Raw genomic sequence first — 22,304 nt, forward strand, 5'->3', positions numbered from 1 at the left:
CACTGCGACCGTAACCAAGTGACATAACAGCAAAATTAAACAGCAATCGGTCACCGCATGAGGTTCAGACAATACATTATACATTGGCTACGAACCATCTTACAGGCATAATGCTAGCCTTTGTCGCATGTGGTGGTCTGGTAAGGAGTGACAACCTGCGGTACAAACAGATTCGACAGAGCCTCGCACCTGTTTGAACCAACAGTTGCCGTTGAAGATGAGCAACTTCCATTGCGAAGCAATCAGGTGACGCAGGCATCTGCTGCCGCAACAAACACAGCGACATGGACTACCCGGCATTTTAGTGTTAACTCCTTTCCAACCTGCACATTTATTTTCTTTCGAGGGCCGCTATGTGTGGCTCACACTTTGTGTCCCACTTTGTAGCAATGTGGACAAGTCGTTTTTGTAGGCATCACCTTCGGCAGCCATTCTTGCTGGCCTTTCTACCCATACGGCTATCAACTCTATACACTTCGAACCATGTAAGCACATATACTGGTCTCCGTTTTGAGCAAATCATGGCCGAGGCAGGCCACAAGCACAATTTGCCCATTGCTGCAGCAGGCCAGAACGAACGGGGCGCACCAGTTACGGTGTGCGTATACTGGGAGTCTATGTCGCTTTGCGAACTGCAGGAGCAAATGCTTACCTCGAGGGACTGCTTACCAATGCAACTGACCAGGCCCCCACATCCAAGAAACGTAACACAGTTACCACAACCAAGTGGGGTGGCAAAACCAGATTCTGCAATCAATCACTTCAGTGTAGCTTGCACAAAGACCCAGGCTATCAAGGAAGAGGAGCAATCATCAACAAGACTAGGAATATGGAAAATGAGAAAGCTTGCATTCAAGAGAGAAGCCACTCTGCTCTGCAAGCATTGAAGGCTAAAAACATCAAGAAAATTAAAATGGTGCATAGCACATGTGCATAGGTTAATGCAAGACACATGCCGATGCTGCATCAGCTATTTCAGGAGAGGAATTGCGCATGACAACATACACTAGAAGATACTGCTACAGATATGTTAGGCTACTAGACGGTGACTGGTATTAAGTATCAGCGAAGAATCGGTTGACCTTTATATTTGGATGAGGATGAATGATCTCTAACAAAAATGGGCAATGAGAAAGCTTGCATTTATAGAAGAAAAATTACACTTGGCACAAACGGAATAGACAAGGCTAGGAAGCTGATTAAGGGCAAACTGACGGAACTCGATCTTTTGGCCAGTGTCGTCCGTGCTTGGTTGGATGTTGCAGGTACATCTGAAGACGAAGAATTTGTAGAAAGTCCTTTTTGAGTTACCTGGATGACTCAGCCAAATGTCCGTGCTGGTGGAATGGTGGCTGAAGCTCTTTTCAGTCTTGACACAGTCCTCTGCAGACTTGATATCTCATTCATATTCTTCTGCATGCGCTTCTTTGTTCTTGGTGTAAAAGCCTTGCAAATTCGGCTCCAGCCCCTTCCTGTAGGCGCAGATAGGAGCTCCTGTGATGACCAAGATGTGCTTGGCATAGACTCTGTTGGGGCAAAACGGTGACACATGATACAGCACAGATTAGCCAAACTTATGTGTGTTTTCTTTTATGTTCGAACCAATTATACTGAACCATAAATATGAACAAACATTCATATCTGCTGCAAACAGCAAGCCAATACAGCATATATCAAACATATTTATTTCTGAACCATGTGTTGTTTACCTTGTAGTAGTAGCCAACGTCCTTCTTGTCCAGGCAGGTCCTTGTTGTCCTTAGTTGTCCAACGACCTTGTTGTAGCAGGCAGCAGCTTCTGTTTAGTGCGTGGAGTGTGTTGCTTTATACTGGTGCCGTCCTCATTACTGCATGTCTGGAACAGAAATTTTGACTGAATCAGAAATTGAAAAAGCAAAGTTTTGCAATATGAAATGCAAAAAGGTGTGACATATATGTTGTAATGATTTGCGACTACAGAACATATGTAAATTTACACTGTCTGTTCTAGGGTGCTTAAGCAGCATGTTAAATAAATATTGCTATTGTCCATAAAATTGATGTCTGCCTAACTACAATGCATGTCAACAGCTTATGTATTATTAAGATCACAAATAAGAACATTTGTGGGTTCATTTATAGAGTAGAAGAGATCACACTGCTGGTTCCACAAGCAAATGCATGAAAGTCATGAAGCTATTAGAACTGATGCATTATTTTTCTGCACGAACGTGATGCACCGCTTCACTACTGCAAAAATAAATGCCCTACGGTAACCAATCTGAACAGCAAGAACATTTGGAACCAACAAGTTCGAAATATGGGTGAATTATCATGCTTGCAACTGTTTAATACATTTAATTCTGTACTTTCACCTCATTTTACCAAAGGATTATTCGGTTTTGTGGACGAAAGACGTTGCCGGTGGACTCGAAAAAAGAGTTTAATATGTATATTGATAAGGCTACTCAGTCACCTACAACCACGGCTACAATAAGATGAAAAATGATACGCGCGTTCCGATATCGCTCTGTCTTTCCTGGTTGTGTGTGTAAACGACAGCCTCGCAAGTAAAGGTTTATTTAGGAAACAGCAACTGAGATCCTGACTACTCATATGTAATGCAGGATCTAGTTCGTTAACTTGTGCCCGCCTGGAAGGTAATGAGACGGATATTATATAACGATTCAAGCAGCGGTGTTAAACGACTCACCTTTATTGCCGTTGCCAGCCGCAGCAAAATCCAGCTCCCGTTTCGATGCAGACCTGATCCGAATGGCTCACGACGGAAACCCAACTTCCGGGCTTACATGTCCGCTTGCAAACACGTAACTTCACCCCAAGTTAAATAACGCGAGACATCGAAGCGCAAGAAACTAGTTTTAGAAACAAAGAAGCAACCAGTCTCTGTGTACGAACGAATGAATCCGTGCCGCCGTGCACTCGAAAATAGCGGTAAAAATTTTAAATCCAGGCCAGAGGTCACCTGAAATATCGATGATGCTGAACGCTATTTGCGTTTATAATGACGAAGAAACAATAAACTTAATAACAAAGAGTACAATATCTAATTAGCAATGATAATTTTGCCCTGTTTTTTATGTAAAAGAAAATGCTTCGGTAATTGTAAGAGAAAGTTTGTAAGATAAAATTGCGCTTACTACGACGCCTCTACCGGGAAATGCTGGAACTAACGAAAGCATACCGAAGTGATGCTACTACGCTGGCTTTGTTAGCAGCGGCGCGCGGTCGATTTTTTCGCCCTCTGTGGCCATTTGTTGAACTTGAGAGTGTGCTCCCCTGACAGCACTACTGGCGACGGCGGCTGCAAATTCCTGTGAACGGCGCGCTCGCGGGTGGGCAGTGAGCGGGCCAGCGAGATAGGAAGGACGCGCATGCGCACTGCGATACTCTCGGCAGCAGGCACCGAGCCGCCAGACGGCGTGCGCACGCACACGGCCACGGGCTCGCATGGTCTCCAAATTTATGAATGCGACTGTACGTAACTAGCCTGGATTTCGTGAACTTCATCCTCGGGATTTCTGGATTCGCCGCAGTAGTCTGGTTTCACGCTTGCCGGAGTGAGTGGCCGACGCTCTAGGCATCGGTACCTTCCGCGGCGCCACGCGGAAAAGACTAATCGCCTTTCTTGATAAGCGATAGAACCGCCCGCATGGTTCTTTTGCTCGAAGCACGATTGAGAACGCTGCAATATGATAGCGCATGAGCTAAGTGACGTCCTTTTATTTGCTATTTTGAAGGGTCATATTTAAACGCCGAAGAAATCTCGTCACGCAACATGCACGTTGTCACAAAAGATGGGAACACTTTCTACATTGTGACAAAATGCACTTGGCACTAAAGTAAATGTTGAAAAGCTTTAATCATTAATCTCTTTTCTATACAATAAGCGAAATATAAGCATTTTGAGGAGCAACACATAAGGCAAAAGATATGTCCTTGGCCTCGCCCAGCAACTGTTAACGACTTTTTAAAATCTTTCGTTCAGGTTACGCGGAACACCAGGTAGATCGAACCCAGGCAGGTACGCAGGCCGCAGTCTGTATAGAAGCAACAATCGCATCATCTTGGCCAACATGCAGTGATTGTAACAGCTCGTTTAAAAAAATCGTACTTTCGCCCTCAAGGCGAAGCATCGATTGGCATAGCAAATTAGTGCGCAGTTATATGAAGTAAGCACAGTAGCTTTATCGGCCGTCTAAACTTGGAAACATTCGCTTACTAACTCAAGTAGCAAGCATATTGTGTCAGCGTGCACGAGCCAACATGAACACATCACGCTCGATGGGCACGAGCAGTCGCTGTGGAAACGCTGATGTGAGCAACGCGGCAGCAGCAGTAGCGAGCGAAGTGACCTTCGTGCGGTCTACGGCTTCAACGCAAGAGCGGTGAGCACAGTGTGCGCGTAGATATGAACCGTCCGCAGATTATGTCAAGATACTGCACGCGCGACCGTAGAAGCAGCACTTGTTCGCGCAGTCGAAGCCGCGCACCCTTCCTCCATCCCGCGCCGCCTCGATCACCGCTTGCCTTCACATATGGCGCGCGAGATAGGGTCTCGATCATCAATTGCCCTTGCGCGCGGCTGTGAAATGCGCAGTTGCTGCTGGAGCACAACCTCGCTGCCCTCCATCCCATCCCCTCACAACCTTTCGCGCGACAGGAAACGGCGAGTTTGCTCTCCGATTTCTTCGTTAGCGTGCGCCAGATTAAGCCGCGATCGTCGGCTTCCTTCTGTCATGACTGGGGGCTCAATCCCGCCGTTCGTAACCCGTTGTCAAGATTGGAGTCCGGCATGAATTAGAAGGTAGCTGGCCCATACCGTCGCCCAACTTACCCACGCTGAGGACGTTGATGAAGGGAAGGACAGCTTCTCATCGAGAACGAGGAATATGGGTTTATTTACAGTAATTACATGCAGTTCATCAGTATAGCATGACTGCGAGAGAAAGTGTGTACCAAGCATACGCACAACAGCGGCTTATAACCACTCGGTCTCCCCCTTGATTCCAAGGGGACGGAAACGTTAGTCCAATCATTGTAAACACGCCGTCTCTACGCGGGACGGCTTACACACAAACATGCACACACACACACATGTTCTCCGACTAGTTCTTGGGTTGCGCTTAGCTGTTCCAGCATATTTAGCACGTATCCAACCTATGTTGGACTCTCTCCTCTTTCCTCCCACATCTCTCTTAACATTCTTAGTGGAGAACGGAGTGTCCTCCCATACACTAGTTCTGCTGGCGAGAACCCTGTCGCTTCATGTGGAACCGTTCTAAAGCAAACAAAGTTGCCGGCAGACAGTTCTTCCAGTCCACCATGTGCTCGTAACAGAGCGCACGCAAAACTCGCTTAAGCACTGAATGCCACCTCTCTACACTGTTTGGCTGAGAGTGATAGACGGAACTGTGTATTAACTTTACCCCGCACTTTTGCAAGAATGTGGAAGTCAGTGCGCTGGTGAATACTGACCCTTGATCCGCCTGGATTTCGGCTGGAAACCCAACTCGTGCAAACACTGTCAAAAGCGTGTCTACTACTTCGGTGGAGCTGAGCTCTTTCAGAGGGATTGCTTCTGGAATCTTTGTAGCCGGACACAGCATGGTAAACAAGTACCTGTAACCTGATTTTGTTTTTGGTAGAGGCCCTACCGTGTCTATTACAAGTCGTCTGAAAGGCTCTGTTATTAAGGGCACTACCTTTAGTGGAGCTTTCCATGTCTCTCCTGGTTTACCCGAGCGCTGGCAGGCGTCGCATGATCTTACAAAGTTTTCTACGTCTTTGAAGCAGCCAGGCCAGTAGTATTCCATAAGCAATCTTTCCTTTGTTTATACCTAGGTGGCCGGACCACCCATTTCCATGACAGAGACTCAAAAGGTCCTCCCTGTACCTAGTAGGTACGACTAACTTATCTAAAATCCTACCCTTTCGATCTCTGTAGTGCCGATACAACAACCCTGCTCTCTCATGTATCGTCACGTTGCGCCTAGCAATGCCTTCTTTAGCTCTCATCATTCTTTTGCTCGGCTGCCAGTGACTCTATCCACACGTAACAGCTGATCAAATCCGTTTGAGGCCGGTGATAATAAGGACCCTGTCTCGCTTGTGATTGCGTCAGCTTGCTCTTCCTGCAGGCTTGAACTTTACTCTGGAGCTACGCTCTCATTGAGCTGGTCAGCTGGCAGGCTCTCCTCAAGTTATTTGTTGTCCGTCAGGTATAGCACGGATTCGGGTATTGAAGTTATACCTCCGCTGGAGCAGCTGCTGCATTTGCAGCCGAAAGCGACGCGATTTTACGAGCTTGGCCGCGGGTCAATGCCTGTACTACGCCGTCTCCCAATCTAAGCCCTTTCTCACGCAGTAACTGATTCGAACGATTTGAAAAAAATGTAAGGGTACTGTAGTGACAAAAATTTGTAAACTGCAGCCTGGGTCCATAGCTCCCCGAATAGTCCACTGATTTTGACATTGGCCATGGGCAGACACAGGCTGTGTTCTTCTACGACCTGTTTCATCCATGCTACTTTTCCAGTGAAGTCATCTACCATCACGTAAGACGGATGGACAATGTCCATCGTGGCGGCACTGACTCTTAGCACCCTGCATTGTTTGCCATTAACTTGCAGGTCGTGAAGATATGGGCTCAAAAGTTCCATATTCTCGTCTTTTTCCTCCACGTAGGAGAAAACTACGCTAGGGTTCCCGCAGTTTACAGCTATGTGTCCCAGTTTGTGGCATTTATAACAGCGAATTGGTCTAAAAGATTCGAATTTTCTTTTCTGTTCTTTTTGTGCGGTTTCTCCGTTAAGTATGTCCTCGCTCTTTTCTGCGGGCTTTTCTCCACATCTACAGGCTCCCATGGTCTAGTCTGCGAACCCTTTTTGAACGGAAAGGGTTTCCGCGGTCCATTTCGACCGTCCAAATTTCCGTCCTCGGCGTTTAACTTTCTACGCGTTGCGTACTCTTCGGCTAATTCAGCCGCCCTTTCCACAGTGTTTACATTCCCTCTGTCTTGCACCCATAGTTTCACAAATTGTGGGATGCTTCTTAAAACTGCTCTAGACACATGCAGTCAATAATCATGTCTCTGCTCTCGTACGCTTCCGCGCTTTTCAGCCACTCGGCTAGGTTGGCCTTTAAGCCGTATGCAAACTCCGGATAGCCCTCGCTATCTCTCTTGCCTGTGCTTCTAAACCTTTTCCGAAAAGCTTCAGCTGAAAGACGATATTTTTTCAGAAGATTAGCCTTGACTTTCGCTTAATCATATGCATCTTCCGCACTGAGTCTGGCGATTACTTCCGCCGCCTCACACGGCAACATAGACAGCAACCACTGTGGCCATGTACTCGGGCCGAAGTTCATCTTCTCGCAAGTCTTTTCAAAATTGCATAGGAACAAGCCTATGTCGGTCCCGACCTCAAAAGACTTTAATAGCCTGTCCATGCGGTATGATTCTGCCTCACTTGATCGTCCCAGAGCCCCTTCACTTCCTTGAGAAAACTCCAGACGTTTGCTTTCAAGTTCAATTTGCATTTTTCTTAACTCGCGTTCCTCTCTCTCTCTCTCTCTCTCTCTGTCCCGTTCTTCTCTTTTTTTCAGAAGTTCCAACCCCATTTCAATTTCTTCCTCACTGGCCTGATCGGAAATTAGCTTCAGTAATTCCTATTTTAGCATTTCCTTGCGTACATCTAAGCCCAGTTCCTCACCAACAATCAACAATTCGTCTCTCAGCAGTGTCCTTAACTCCATAATTGCTGCTTTACTGCTTTGGTCCTGCTCGCTAAATCTAGCTAGGAAAACACAACCTAGCTAACAATCAACAATCTAGCTTCCCTACGGTTCTAAACAGAACCACAATATGAAGCCTAGAGAGTCAAAGCAAGAACCAAGCACTCACCGCAGACACAGCACCACGTCGCAAAGTCCATCCCACCGCTGTCACCAGTTGTCATGATTGGGGGCTCAATCCCGCCGTTCGTAACCCGTTGTCAAGATTGGAGTACGGCATGAATTAGAAGCTAGCTGGCCCATTCCGTCGTCCAACTTATCCACGCTGGGGACGTTGATGAAGGGAACGACTGCTTCTCATCGAGAACGAGGAATATGGGTTTATTTACAGTAATTACATGCAGTTCATCAGTATAGCATGACTGCGAGAGAAAGTACATCAGTCTAACACGACTGCTTGAGAGAGTGTCTCAGTCTAACATGACTGCTTAAGAAACTGCGTACCGAGCATCCACACTACTGCGGCTTATAACCACTCGGTCCTCCCCTTGATTCCAAAGGGACGGAAACGTTCGTCCAGTCATTGTAAACACGCCGTCTCTCCGCGGGACGGCTTACACGCACGCACGCACGCACACACACACACACACACACACACACACACACACACACACACACACACACACACACACACACACACACACACACACACACACACACACACACACACACACACACACACACACACACACACACACACACACACACACACACACACACACACACACACACACACACACACACACACACACACACACACACACACACACACACACACACACACACACACACACACACACACACACACACACACACACACACACACACACACACACACACACACACACACACACACACACACACACACACACACACACACACACACACACACACACACACACACACACACACACACACACACACACACACACACACACACACACACACACACACATGTTCTCGGTCCAAAACCGACATCACACGAATTTCGTAGAACTCGGAGCGGACCCTCGCAGTGCGTACGGGTAGCCATTGTCTTGCGTCTTGGTCGGCGCGTGGGGAGAGGTCTCCGACGATGTTCCCGTGGCAGGCAGCTCTCCCACGCATAGCAGATCAGGTCCGCGTTGGTGGGTTCGGTAACCATAGTTGGCCCGCCGGACCCATTCTGTCACAACGGCGGCGAGGCTAGAGTGTAACAGTGGCGGTTTCAGCACAAAGCCTGCTTCGTCAAACGAATCCTAGCTGAAGCGACGGAGAGCGGAGGACGCGCGTATTGTTCCCGACACAAAGTCGACTTAGTCACGCCGTGGCTAGAGGTTGGCGGCGGCGTTCCAGGAAAGTTGCTGCCACTGACACCACTGGTCGGCAAAACTTGCACTGCAACTGGCCGTTCTTAACACCTTGCATGCTTTCACTCGCACATACAGCTTACGACGCGCGCCAACAGTGTTATCGCCGTTGGACTTTATACGCAACATCACGGCGACCACACAAATGCGCTTGGAGTGTCCATGTAATTCCTATCCAAATAAACATCTTTTCCGTGCAGCAAAGCACAAGCGTTACTTATACAGGTCTTATCGTTTTTTTTCTAATATGGCAAGCCTCCATTATCTCTCTTCAAAGCATGTTCCTGCTCTGGCCCAGGATTCGATAGCTTGATAGTAATAGCTCACAGGAAGAGGACCGACAGGGTGCTCGTAAATGCAATAAAGTACTATTCTTAACAGATCGCTAATGTTTCCGCGCAAGATGGCTGATATATAACTATCTGTCTGCCCGAACCAGACGTTTCCTCATGCGAGCGGAATTTTATGCCCAATGTCAAGAACGCACATGATGCACGGCCTGGCTTAGCCCTTAACACAAGTGAATTTTTTTCGTGGCGCAGTAATATGTGGGCGCAACCTAGCTAGTTTACACGGCACAGAAGAAGCACTAGGTAAAGATAGGGTGCTTCCGTCTTGCTTCACCTCAAAGAAAATGTCTTTAGAAAAGCTGTTAAAACTGAGAAATTATGCGATTGTAGCTTTTATGTGAAATGCGCTCTGCTCACTTGCCTATGTTGTATATATGTAGATAAGCCGTCCCTAATAAAATTAAGGTGCGCGTTAGTCCATGTCCTGTATCTCGGTCTCTCATTCAATACCGTTTGAAGCTGGCACATTCCTTTATTCCATTCACATATGCATGCTCTGAATTAAATCAGTGCGTTGAAGGGTAAACATAAGGTATTCGCCCATAAGAATACGCAGGAAGAGCTGTGGCATTTAGGATTTTGCAGCATAGTGTTTTATGTCATGTCGGCAGAAAAACATTGTCCGCTAGGAACCATTGTCAGGCCGCCACGCACCTGTCCCTCTCCGAGGCACATGCCGATCATGCAAGTACCGATCATGCTGGTGATGTTTGTGTCTGATTTTATGTTGCTGCTCTATTTTCTGTAGAGCGTGGACGCCATGTCCCTGACGACCATTGTGTCAGATGACTTGAGTGTGAGCAGTGAGATGTTGAGCAGCATGGCAACCAAGATGGCCACTCACGGCGTAAGTGAATGCCTTTCGTTGGTCCTAATACACCATTTTGGTTCTCAGCTTCATTATTCTGGTACCGTGGCACTTGCTTCCCTGTGATTCGTGGGTCAATGATATGGCTACCAGAGTTGTGCCTAATGGAAGAAGTCTCTTTAGGGCTTCGGAAAGCCGGTTGTCACCTACGTATGTAACGAATGGGCTTTCTTCCCTGTTTTGATTCAACTTTCTCCGCGCATTGTGTTAGCGCCATTTCCAATATGAAAGAAGTTAAGCGCTTAACACCTGTTGCTTCTTTGCTCAGCTATATCTTTACATGGGCTATGTGCAGGCTACGTACATAAAGCAGGAACAATAGATGGTCAAATATTGACTGTAAAGGCTCACCTTTACAGTCCAGGATAGCGCCATAGAGAAAGAAATTCAACAAGAGGGGACACTCGGGAAAAACTGGCAACAGGAAACACGCCACGCCTAGTGTAAACTCCATTCATTAGTTGATGCGAGGATCGGGAAAAAAAGAAGAATCTGAAACGAACTTACAGACGTTTTATTTTTTTGTTCTTTCCCACTAAAACACAAAACGTTTTACGTATAAATGAACTTATACTTCGCGACTTATTTTTCTTTCGTCACCTAGCAACAAGCTAGCGGCACGCCAGACGCGCCATATGCATTCGTAATTCGCCAGGCATGCAACCGAGGCGAGCGAGGCCGCCTGCGCATGTGAAGGTCGCCTGCTCGGCGACCCGTCTCTTTTGGATGTAGCCCGTTTGTCGAGCTCCCGGCATTTTCGTGCTATGCGTCTGCATTTCGACACGGCAACGCTGCACTACTGGACTGCATCAAGGTGAGGAATTTTGTTCTACAGTCTGTGACGCACTTCAAGCACATTTATTCTTACTGCGCAAAACTGAACCTACATATAGTGATGCAGTTATCGAAAAACAGCGCCACCATCCAGGCCTAGTTAAATTGAGTTAATTACTAGTACTGGGAGATGTTTGCGACACTTTCTGTGAGCCCAACCATTATTATTATAACTTATTTGGGTAGTTCTTGGGCACGCTCGCCGCACCTGGTTTTGTGACGAAAAGCACCTCGGCCGCATGACGCAGTTTCGCGTGCACTGAACCTTACCGGGACAAGTTTTGGCGCTTTCTGTGACCCCAGACACTATTGTAGCAATTTTGCTACTTTTGAAGGTACCTTTCAAGCAATGTGGCTGCGCTCGGCGTAGTGGCGCAGTTAGCAAAAAGCAGCTAGGTTGTGTGCAGCAGTTAGTTTCGCGTGTACAGTACTCACGGATTGAAATAGAACATTCGGAGCGAGTGACCGTCACTGCATGCAGCGCCCCCCGTGCATGCCCATGAAACCAAGGTGATGCATTGGGGTATAGCGCGAGGGGGAGAACATATACAAAGCAGAATTGCTCCTTCCGGTCGCCAACGAGCCAGCCTGTGGTTTACCACACTGGGCCTCTTCGAACTTCGGAGTTCAGGCAGCCCGCTGGCAGTCCGCTGGCAGATAGCTAGTTCCGGTTAGGATAGGAAGTAACGTGGGCTGGGATCCCAAGACAACCCGAACCTGCCCGAAGTTTGCAAAATCGAACGCCGGGACAGCTGGCGAAATGTAAACAAGCTACCAGCATGGCAGCGACCGGCGCGCGCTCGGTGTAGTCGGCCCATTTATGCGTTGCCAGATTGAAAATATAGTTGCATTCAGAGATGCGATCACTTTCTCGCGATTTCACGCGACACGGCGCAGGACGCGCACTGGGCCAACGTCACGTACCTTGCGCGCTGTGCAAGAGAGGGCCTCCGACGCGGCGGATACAAGACTCGAAATCGCGCGTAAGTGATTGTATACTCGAAAGCAAGGATCCCTGCTCGCTGCGATCACGTCGCCCACTGACGACATTGATGACTTGGCGTTGTGGCATCACAAGACATGAAAAAGCAGGTTATCGGGTAGGTCTCATACACATGAAATTTCGTGTCCACCTGCTTGGGTTTCGATTTCAGAAAGTTCGTTGTGGCTGATGGTGCTTCTCATTTTCACCCTAAGTAGCTGGGGACGCGGCTGGCGCATAAAAATGCACGTGGCTGGTGATGAGCGAATCGTTTCACACGAAAAACAACATTGGTCGCTATCATGAGAGCAATAAGCCAATGTACGTGTGTCAAATGTACCGAGTGCAATCAGTGTATTCTTAGATCAACGGCCTGCAGTTTGAACACATATCGGTTTCGAGCTGCCACCTAAGTATACGACGGAGAGACGGAGCGAGCACGGACTAGCTGCAAAGCTATCGCTAACTGCAGAAAAACGAGATATGAACTATCGGCCAAAAAAGTAAACGCACCACGGCTCAAGTGGCTGGAGCGGCTGCGGGGCCACACCGGGGCGCTGCTATCGCGCTGCGCGCGCTGACGAAGAGAGTGCCCCGAGTGACGCCAGACTTCGCCCTCACTCTCACGCGGGGCTTCGTCATGCTTGATAAATTTCGAGTGCACCGTTCGGTTGCTCTGCTGCTGACTGTCGCAACGAAGGGGACCGTGCGTCGCCGGTAGTCCAGCACATGGCGCTGTCGTGCAGTGGCGGGTGGCCGCAGCGCATAGAAGCGCGGCACTTAGAAGGAACGAAGACCCGTTGTGATTGTTGTTTTGCTTATATTCACCTTGTGTTAAATATTAGTGCATGTCGCCGGCCTCCACCACACTGGCAGTGAGCATTACCACTTAGAAAGATAACGCCAAAAGTAAGGAAATCCGAAGATTCCCGTAGACAGTTGGCTGAGCGAGGTAAAGCACCTGCGTTGCAATCCGTGAAGTCCCCGCAAAGATTGGCGGCGAGCGCCCATCACCTCTTTTAGCAGTCTGCTAGCCAGAGAACTTCCAGAAAGAAGCCAGACCAAAATCGTCCTGGCAGGTTCTGGCAGCCCGCGGGTAGCCAGAAGTGGAAAATCGAAGAAGCCCACCTGCGTGGCACTGCAAGGCTTACGCGCCTTCGTGTGCCGACTGAAATGGTTCGGCGGTGCGCACTGCCCGTTTTGCGGCGTCGTCTGCTTGCGCAACTGCGCGAGCAGACGACGCTCTCGTTACACGCGTTTTGGCGATCCGGCACGCATGCTGTGCAATTAATACACAGGATTCAGCTACGAGATAACGCCGTACGTGCCTTCGTAGACATGATCAACACTTGCACAAAAGGAAATAAAGTTTATTTCGCCCGTTTTGTAACGACAAAAACAAAAGAAGCAGTCACAGGCCTGTCCTCGTGAAACATGTAAACGAAGTCTCAGTATTTTGTTGGTTCGCCCCTAGCAACTAATACGGCGGACATTCTGCGTGGCAAGCTTTCGTAGAAGTTACCGGCCAAGGAAGAACGCGCTAGCTGCTCCCATTCTTCTTGAACAGCCACCCACAGGTTGTCCGAAGAACACCTGTGGAGCGGCCGACGAGACAGGGCCTTCTTTATTTCAGCCCATACAATGTCAATAATATGCATGTACACACCTGGCGGAGGCCAGCTCAACACCGTCACACACCTGTCTTCTAGCAGGCGAGCCAGGGGTGCTGCGGTGTGAACTGGGCTCCGGTCCTGCTGGTAGTAAAACAAGCAGTCCTTAAATGGGCCATCCAGGGCATACGGCATAAGGGCGGTGTCGAGGAGGTCTAAGTATGCTGCGGCATTAACGCGGCCGTCCAGGCGAGCAAGCGGACCCAAGCCATCTTTGGAAATACACCCCCGCACGTTGACGGTATACATCGACCGCTGCTTGCAGCATGATGCAGATTGGGGGCGTCGAACCTGTGTGAAGGAAGCGGAAAGAACACAAGACATTATTTTATATCACTGCGATTCACAACCGCAACGATAAGGGTTCCTGCGCTTGAATGTTGGCAGAATGCACTGCCTTTAGTGACCATTTAGTGACGAAACAAGGCGCTGGTGAAAAGATTTCGGCGTGCGCTCTCTCCTCGCGGTAGCGGAGTGCACGGAATATAAAACGTAATTTTTGATGAAAACGCATACCTAGCCGACACATACAATCTATCCTATGTATTATGCGCTACGGGAATGTAAAGAAAGATAAACGTTGGCGGATTTTTTTTTAGAGAAGCTGCGTGAAAGAGTCCACCTACCTCATGCTTCGTGTCCTCCATGGCACGCTCGCTGCTGCTGGTCCCATTTGGTGTAAACGTGCTCTCGTCCGTAAAAATGACATTCTGCCACTCTTCCACTGTCCATGACCGATGCTCCTCTGCAAACAGCAGCCTTTTGATCCTGTTTTCTGAGGAGATGAAGGGCTCAATCGCCGCAGCACAACTACGAAGGCCACCCATGTGAAGGCGCTTGCGTACTACTTGTGTGCTGGCTGCGAGCCCCAGGTCGTTTCGTATTTATTTCGCCGTCATTTTCGGGTTTTCTCTCGCTGCTTCAACTATACGCTCGTCGTCAGAGTCGGTCGTCACCTTCGGCCGGTGTCCTCTGAGCAGATTTGTCAAGCGAGCATCGGTCCTGAAAGCCCGCACAATCCTGCTCACCGACGAGCGGGGGCGTCCGGTCATATCGGCGTTTTGTTGCTGCGGTAAACCTGCTGAAGACAGTCACAATCTGCATTCGTTCTGAGATGGCTACGCTTGGCATTGCTGCTCGTGTCTGAAACGGAGGCGCGTCTTGTGCTCGCCATATATAACTGCCTGTGGCTCGGCTTCCGCTGACGTCAGTACGACCAACAATACCGGGAGTTATCATTTCGAGGCTGAAATAAAGAACGTAAGTTTCTCGTCGGCTACTCCACAGGCGTTTGCACGAAATAAGCTATTCTTTTGTGCAGATGTTTATCATACATACGAACGCACGTAAGGCGCAATCTCGTAGCCGAATCCCATGTCTTGCTTGCACAGCATGCGTGCCGCATCGCCAAATTTAAGCGCGTGTAAAGAGAGCGTCGGGGGGGGGGGGGGGGGGGGGCGGGGACTGCTCACGCATGTGCGCACCGTCGAGCCATTTCGGTCGGCACACGCAGGCACGCAAGCCTTGCAGCGCCACACTGGCAGTGTGCTAAACCACAGAGCGGTTCGTTGGCGACCGGAAGGAGCAATTCTATTCCGTAGATGTTCTCCCCCTAACCCTATACCACCATGTAGCACGTTGGTTCTATGGGCACCCACGAGCGGCGCTACAAGTAGCCACGGCCACGCGCTCCGAATGTCCTATTTCAATCCGTGAGTACTGTACTAAATCTTACTGGGAGAAGTTCGTGACGCATTCTCTGACCCCAAAAATTATTGTAATTCATTCGGTAACTTTTTGTGATACTTTTGCGGCTTGCTACCTGCGCCTGGGGTTGTGAAGCTCTTAGCGAAAAAGCAAGCCGGCCATGGTGAGTGAGTTTTGCGTGTACTGAATTTTCGTGGGACAAGTTTCTGACGTTTTTTATGGCCCTGCAACAACATACACCTTATTTCGGTACTCACGCTTGTCGAAAACGCGAAAAGCGATTGCCGAGAATGATAACACGAGAATCTGTTGCTTGCGCTGGCAGTACGCGTAAAAGATAACGCCCAGGAGCTCAAGAACTTGACATGTATGTCTTCTGAGCGACTGAAAACAGGCTTTGCACCCACAAATGTTTTGAGTGCGACTAGAAGGCATTCTGCGAGCCTGTGGCATGGTCTTACTGAGAGCCTGTGTTGTAGCCACCTCTGTGTACTTGGCGTATACTACTGCGTCGACTGAGGCCAAGTTGTTTTGGAAACGCGCAGTCACCCTTGTATTTGCTCTTAAAGTGCAGGAAATAATTCCCGGAAAGGGAGGAATGCTTGAAGATCGGATGTTTTCTTCATATTTTATGCATTGTTTGGGAGGTGTCTACTTGTTACGAAATGTATGTAAAAGTGAAATAATTTATCTGCATTGCCGTTTCGCCTCTACACGCAATATTCCTGTTAGGTCAATATACGAAAATGATACATGCTTGCAATTTACTTCTTTTTTTCAGCTGATGGCGCAGGACGAAGACGAAGCGTCTGCAAGCCAGGACGCTACTTCTCCAGCTCAGCTGTTTTGTCCTTATTTCTGCGTACATCTTTGGAGAGCCGGCATGGTTCGTAGCGTGGATGCAAGTTGACGTCCCGTGCCTCTGCCGGGAATGGCGACTTCAGCGGCGGCTGCGTCTAGGAAGCGGCGGCCTCCAGAGCGACACCGACGACACCAGAGTCTACTCGCTCAGCAGTGAGAACTTCTCTGATGACGCCTTTGAGCTTGTGCGGAGCCGCAATGTGAAACGAAGACACGCCACGAGGGCATCCATGTCTTCGAGCATGCCAACGGTAGGAGCAACTCAGGATAGCGCAATAAGTACGATTCTATTTGTACCAGAACCCGCTACTGACAACCTGAGGCGACTAAACAGACAGTCCGTATCGGCGAAACTTGAAGTGGAGGAGCCAAACCAGATAACAGACGTTAGTCAACTCACGAAAAGTGTTGGCTATCGACGTCACACATGAGACTGCGCTGAGAAATTTGACTAAAGTTACAGAACTAGGTGGCGTTAAGATCTGCTCGTACATCACCCTTAACGATGGTTCCACTACTGGTGGCATCTACGACGTGGACGTCTCCATCTCCAGCGCTGACTTGCCGATTCTAGTGAAGCCTGCCGTTGATGGCGTCACCATAACACGTGTATCGCCTCGGCACATCCCGCCGTGTGAAAATTATATTCAAGGACGAGACTCTCCCTTCGCACGTCAAGGTGGGCCACTTGAGACACCCTGTGTGACCATTAATCCCAAGGCCACTGCAATGCCGCAATTGTATGAGGCTGGGACACGTGAGCGCCATGTGCGAGAACACGAGAGTTTGCTCACGCTGCGGCTAGCTCCACGCTGCATACTCTTCGCAGCCACAGTTGTCAAATGCATCAATTGCCATGGGTCCCATGATGCTTCCTCGAAGGACTGCCCCAAAATAAGGAAGGAAAAGGTGATCTTGAAGCAGGTGGCGAGAAACCATTCGTCTCGTCGGGAAGCTGTTGCGGCCGTTAGAAAGCGACGCACCCGATGCCGTCGGACTTCAAAGAACGCTGATGCCTCTGTGAAGAGTGCGCCCCATCCGACACCTCCTCCTCTGCCCTTTAGGCCTGGGGTAATTCAATCTAAATGTGATAAGGTCATAGCCAAGAACAATGGAACTTAGTCTTCACTACTAAAGCAACAGCCAAAGCCAGAACAACAGCCGAAGCCACAGCCGAAGCCACAGCCGAAGCCACAACCGAAGCCACAACTGATACCACCGCTGCTCCTACAGCCGATGCCACGTCAAGTGATACCGCTGCGCACGGCTGTAGAGTGCACAGTGTGCGGTTCCTGACAAATTGTCCGAAGAAGGCCGGCAAGTGGTTATGATGCTCTGGTCTCTGATGAATACTTTTCAAATCCTCGTAAATAACCTGCACACTTCGTCAGCGCGAAGTGCAATGCAAGTGCTGGATGCTTTCAATTCAGTACTTGCAACTCTTGGGTAAGCATCATGGCTCATCCGCATCATTCTATTCGCACTGAAGTCAGAACCGCTGGGGTTTAGCTTAAAAATATACTGCCACGCACTGCAACATACTGCTGACGCCCACCGGATCCTTGGTCTTCACTGGTGACTTCAATATGCGTCACCAGCTATGAAGCACCAAGATTAGCTTCAGACAGCAGAATGACGGCAGCCTAACGTATCGACGGAGTACTTGCTTTGACTTCACTGATTTCCAGGCGCTTTGCTGTGTGCACAGACAGTGTTCCCTCTATCCTGCTTGTTAGGCCGCTCATCTCTCGAACAGGCAGAATGGACGGTGTAGGGCTGCATGATTGTTTTGTATATACTTTTACAGTGCCGCGAGTTGCCCATGCGTTTTGTGAATGGGGAGGTGTCCACCCCCCAGCGCGTCGGGCAGCAACCGTTTCTGTTTTTGAGGGGTCGGACGGCCCGCGTCGTGTCGGGTGACGAGCCGAGGCGCGCGCCGGGGGGGGGGGGGGGGGGGCGCGGTGCGGAGGCGGAAAACGGATTCGGAGAACATGCTCTTACGCGCGCTGTGTTGACATTCCGCCAATGGTCATAATAGGGCCACGCGGACAAACCTCGAGTGGGACGGTGGTATACGCGACGTTGTGGCGCCGGCTCCTGAGTCCCCTGCTGGTTAGAGACGCAGCTGCTAGCAATGTGGACCACGTGTTGCGCGTACGGAGCGGGAGGGTTCACGCCCCTACGCATTCGGGCGGCAGCCACGTGCATATTGTTTTGAGGGCTGAGGAGAACCCGCTTGGTGTCGTGTTACAACTTGGAATGCGCGCCGTAGAGACGGGCGCGGTGCGCATGCGGAGGCCGCGTTCGGAGAACGTCGTTTTAAGAACACCGAGTCCGGATGCCGCCAGCGGTCATTATTTTTCTACGAGGAAAAACCTTGAGGGGGACTGCGGTACGCGGTGTTGGGACACCAGCGCCCGAGCCCCCTGCTAGCTAGAAACGCCGCTGAGGTGCGAGATGTCCTCAATAAATCGTGCGTGCCTGGCGTGTTTGCCGAGGCCGTCACTGACCACGTGGAAATAAGAGAGGGAAACTAAGTTGTGGGAAGAAGGAAAACAGGGTTGTTTTGCAATGCATTTACTTTTGAGAGTAAGCCCATCCCTTTGGGTTGTGGCTTAAGAAACTGTCAACTCTCATTGGCAACTGCTTCTGTGGGATGGGCTAACGGTCCTACCGCCCTTTTTCTTTGTCTCTTTCGCCCATAACAATCGAGACGAGGTGCTTGTTCCGCAGTCTAGGCTGTAATCACTAAACATGATAGAACAGTAAGACTCCGTACGATGAAATGCTAGTCTGGGCCGTAACCACTTAGTGGTAGAACAGTGAGACTCGGTTGGTCGTATGTAGTGACAGTTGTCCTAGGCTCTAACTTAAGAAAAGTAGAAGAGTAAGGCGCTGTTTACTTGTGTGTTTTGCATCAGTATTCTTTTGCTAACTCTGTATTTGACTGTGTAAATATTTCCGTTGCAATATATCTTCAAGTTTTATTACCGCCAACCTGCCTCCTGCTTCATCAACGCCGATAATCACCTTGAAGAGACTTTGGTCGACTTCAAGGAGAAAAGAACACAAAAACTTAACTCCGCTTTCCTCTTTCTGTTCCCCCTTTCCCTTCCCATAGTGCAGGTAGCAAACCGGACGCTCGTCTGGTTGACCTCCCTGCCTTTCCTCTCTTTTTTATATATATATTTCGCTCAGCTGATGGCATACGGTGGGGCTTCGTACGGCAAATGCTGCTGCTTACCTGGTGCCACAACTTCGGATGAATGCACAAGAAGCCCGTAATGAGCATTTATATAGGGCAAAATAAACATTTCATCAAATCAGAAGACGTCCTGCGTTTTCTTTATGAAATTGCACGCGACACGGACTCAGTGGAGGCTTGTAAAGATCATTCGCAGTCATCTTTACTAAATAATAAAACGATTCCGCGACAACGCCCCGCGTGGTTCAGCAGCAGAAGCAGTTAAGGAAAAAAAAATGCCGCGCCGATCAGCTGAGCCGGCGTGGCGTGTACAAAGTGGCCTTCAAAACGCGCGCGCCCAAAACCGAAACCGGGAAGTGTTAATACTATCCGCTTGGTACGCTACAGTCAATTCGGCAGCTGGGCGCTATGGAAGTGTCCGCTCTTGTGGAAATTTATTTCTCTATGATAGCGCCCTAGCGGCGCTACACTAATAACAATTAACACCCTTTGGCATGCCCCTTCTGCCACACAACGATAATCGTGATCTGCCTTGATGCGTTTCCTTTCTTTAACGCTGCGAGCCCTAAACTTTCCAGTAACGAACGGCACGCGCGTTATCAGCATAGAACAGTTTACACCCTTTGGAGTGCCTCTTCTGTTAACACGCGTGCCGTTCGTTACAGGAAAGTTGCGGGCTCGCAGCGTTAAAGAAAGGAAACGCATCAAGTCAGATGACGATTATTGTTATGTGGCACAAGGGGCACGCCAAAGGGTGTAAACTGTTCTTAGAGTGTATTCTGGACATACCGCCATTTTCCTCGATGCGTGACGTTGACGCGACGCCAATAAAATGGCGCTGATGGCTCCATTTTGCATTCGTAATGTGACGTCAAGTTGACGTTTTGCCTAAGAAACTGAAATGAAGGTACTGAACGTAAGGTTCTCGGTAAAGCAATACAGTTTTCCTCCGCAGTAAAAATAAAGCAGCTAGCTCAAAGCGCATGATTATTCCGTCGAAAACGTTTCTCGCTTCCATCGTCTGTTTCATTAGCTAGGACGCGTGCCCCTGGGAATTAAATGGAATGAGTCATCGTATGTTGGTGCAAACGCGCTTGTTTTCTTCCTTGAGACAACATACGCGACCTACCAGTGGTGATGCACGCACGTTCTAGACCACGCTATCGCTATCTCGTGAAACGTAAGTGACTCAGCCCCACTCGGCTAGCTGAGAAAGCCCGAATATCACCGATAGGGTTGCGCGCGCCAGAGATATCCACTAGCGCGACGCAAGCGCCGGCGCTGCCATCTCTTGTTCACTTGGCTGGTCACTCGCACCGCGGGAGGAAACTTCAAGGCGCCGCCTTGCGTACATTTCTTTTTATAAATTAAGGTGACGCTGTTGTCTTAACTTGATCCTGCGAAACGGCATTAACCTTGATTACAGTACAAACGGAGCAGTGAAAAGTGGACAACGCTGCAGAAAGTTTGCTATGTTCAACCAATATTTTGTATAAGCGCGTTCTTTTAAAAAATGCCAGCCCAAAACACAAATGCCAACACCACCTGAGAGCGATGCAAATACTATGAGCACGCGTTATGAACAAAAGATTTTCATGGCGCCAAACGACGGGGAAAATGTGGCGATACGCATTCCTCGATACGCATACGCATTAGCATAATTTCCGCGGCTCGTCGCACCACAAATCATGGCGGAAAATCTATGCTATGGTGGCCCAGCGCAACGTCACGCAACGTCAAATTGACGTTTACTAAACGGCCCTTCCTGTGACGCTCCTGACAGCATATTCTTTTAACCAGTCAGCAAGCTGGCATGGCGCATATTTCAGGTCGCCAACACATATTCGCGAAATTGCAGATGAATTGCACTGGCCTCTGTACGCAACCGCTCACTTTCATTTGAAGCGCTAACGTCGTCAACAAATGCGCCAACGTCGACCAAACAAATGTAATCATCATCATCATCAGGAGCAGCAGCCTATTTGTGTCCACTGCAGGAAGATGGCCTCACCCTGTGACCTCCAATTACCCCTGTGCTGCGCTAACCGATTCCAATTAGCACCCGCTTCGTCGCACCACCTAAACTTCTGCCATCCTCTACTGCGCTTCCTTTCTCTTGGTACCCATTATGTTACCCTAATGGTACAACGGTTATCTAATCTGCGCATTACATGACCTGCCCAGCGCCATTTTTTTCTCCTAATGTCTATTAGAATATCGTCTATACTCGTCTGCTCTCTGATCCAAACCACTCTCTTTCTGTCTGTTACAGTTATGCCTAGAATTCTTCGTTCCATCGCTCTCTGAGCGGTCCTTAACTTCTTATCAAGCTTCTTTGTCCGTCTCCAAGTCTCTACCCCATATGTCAGCACCGGTAAAATGGACTGATTGTATACTTTCCTTTTCAATTATAGCGATAAGCTCCCAATCAGGATCTCACGATGTCTCCCATATGCGATCCAACTCATTTTTATTCTTCTATGAATTTCCTTCTCATGGTCAGGGTTCCCTGTAATTAGTCGACCTGGGTAAACATAGTCCTTCGCAGGCTCTAGAGGCTGACTTGCGATCTTGAACTCTCTTTCCCTTGCCCGGTAGTTGTCATTATCTTTGTCTTCTGCATTATAATCTTCAGCCCCACTCTTACACTCTCCCTGTTAAGGTCCTCAATCATTTGTTGTAAC

General features: G+C 49.0%; 2 long non-coding RNA genes across 2 annotated transcripts in view; one reads left to right on the plus strand and one right to left on the minus strand.

Annotated features, from left to right (window-relative positions):
- LOC129382715 (uncharacterized) overlaps positions 1-10,334 on the plus strand; it is a 73,174-nt gene extending 62,840 nt beyond the window's left edge. The window contains exon 3 of the long non-coding RNA XR_008610762.2: positions 10,242-10,334. This is a non-coding gene — a long non-coding RNA (uncharacterized lncRNA). The remainder of the gene's footprint in view (positions 1-10,241) is intronic.
- Positions 10,335-13,526: 3,192 nt separating this feature from the next.
- Positions 13,527-15,179, minus strand: LOC140218846 (uncharacterized). Its single transcript, XR_011895033.1, has 2 exons — positions 14,474-15,179; positions 13,527-14,138 (listed from the first exon to the last, which is right to left on the minus strand). It is a non-coding gene; the product is annotated as an uncharacterized lncRNA (long non-coding RNA).
- Between the last annotated feature and the right edge of the window lie 7,125 nt (positions 15,180-22,304).

The sequence above is a fragment of the Dermacentor andersoni genome, chromosome 6 (genome assembly GCF_023375885.2).
Source record: "Dermacentor andersoni chromosome 6, qqDerAnde1_hic_scaffold, whole genome shotgun sequence".
NCBI lineage: Eukaryota > Metazoa > Arthropoda > Arachnida > Ixodida > Ixodidae > Dermacentor > Dermacentor andersoni.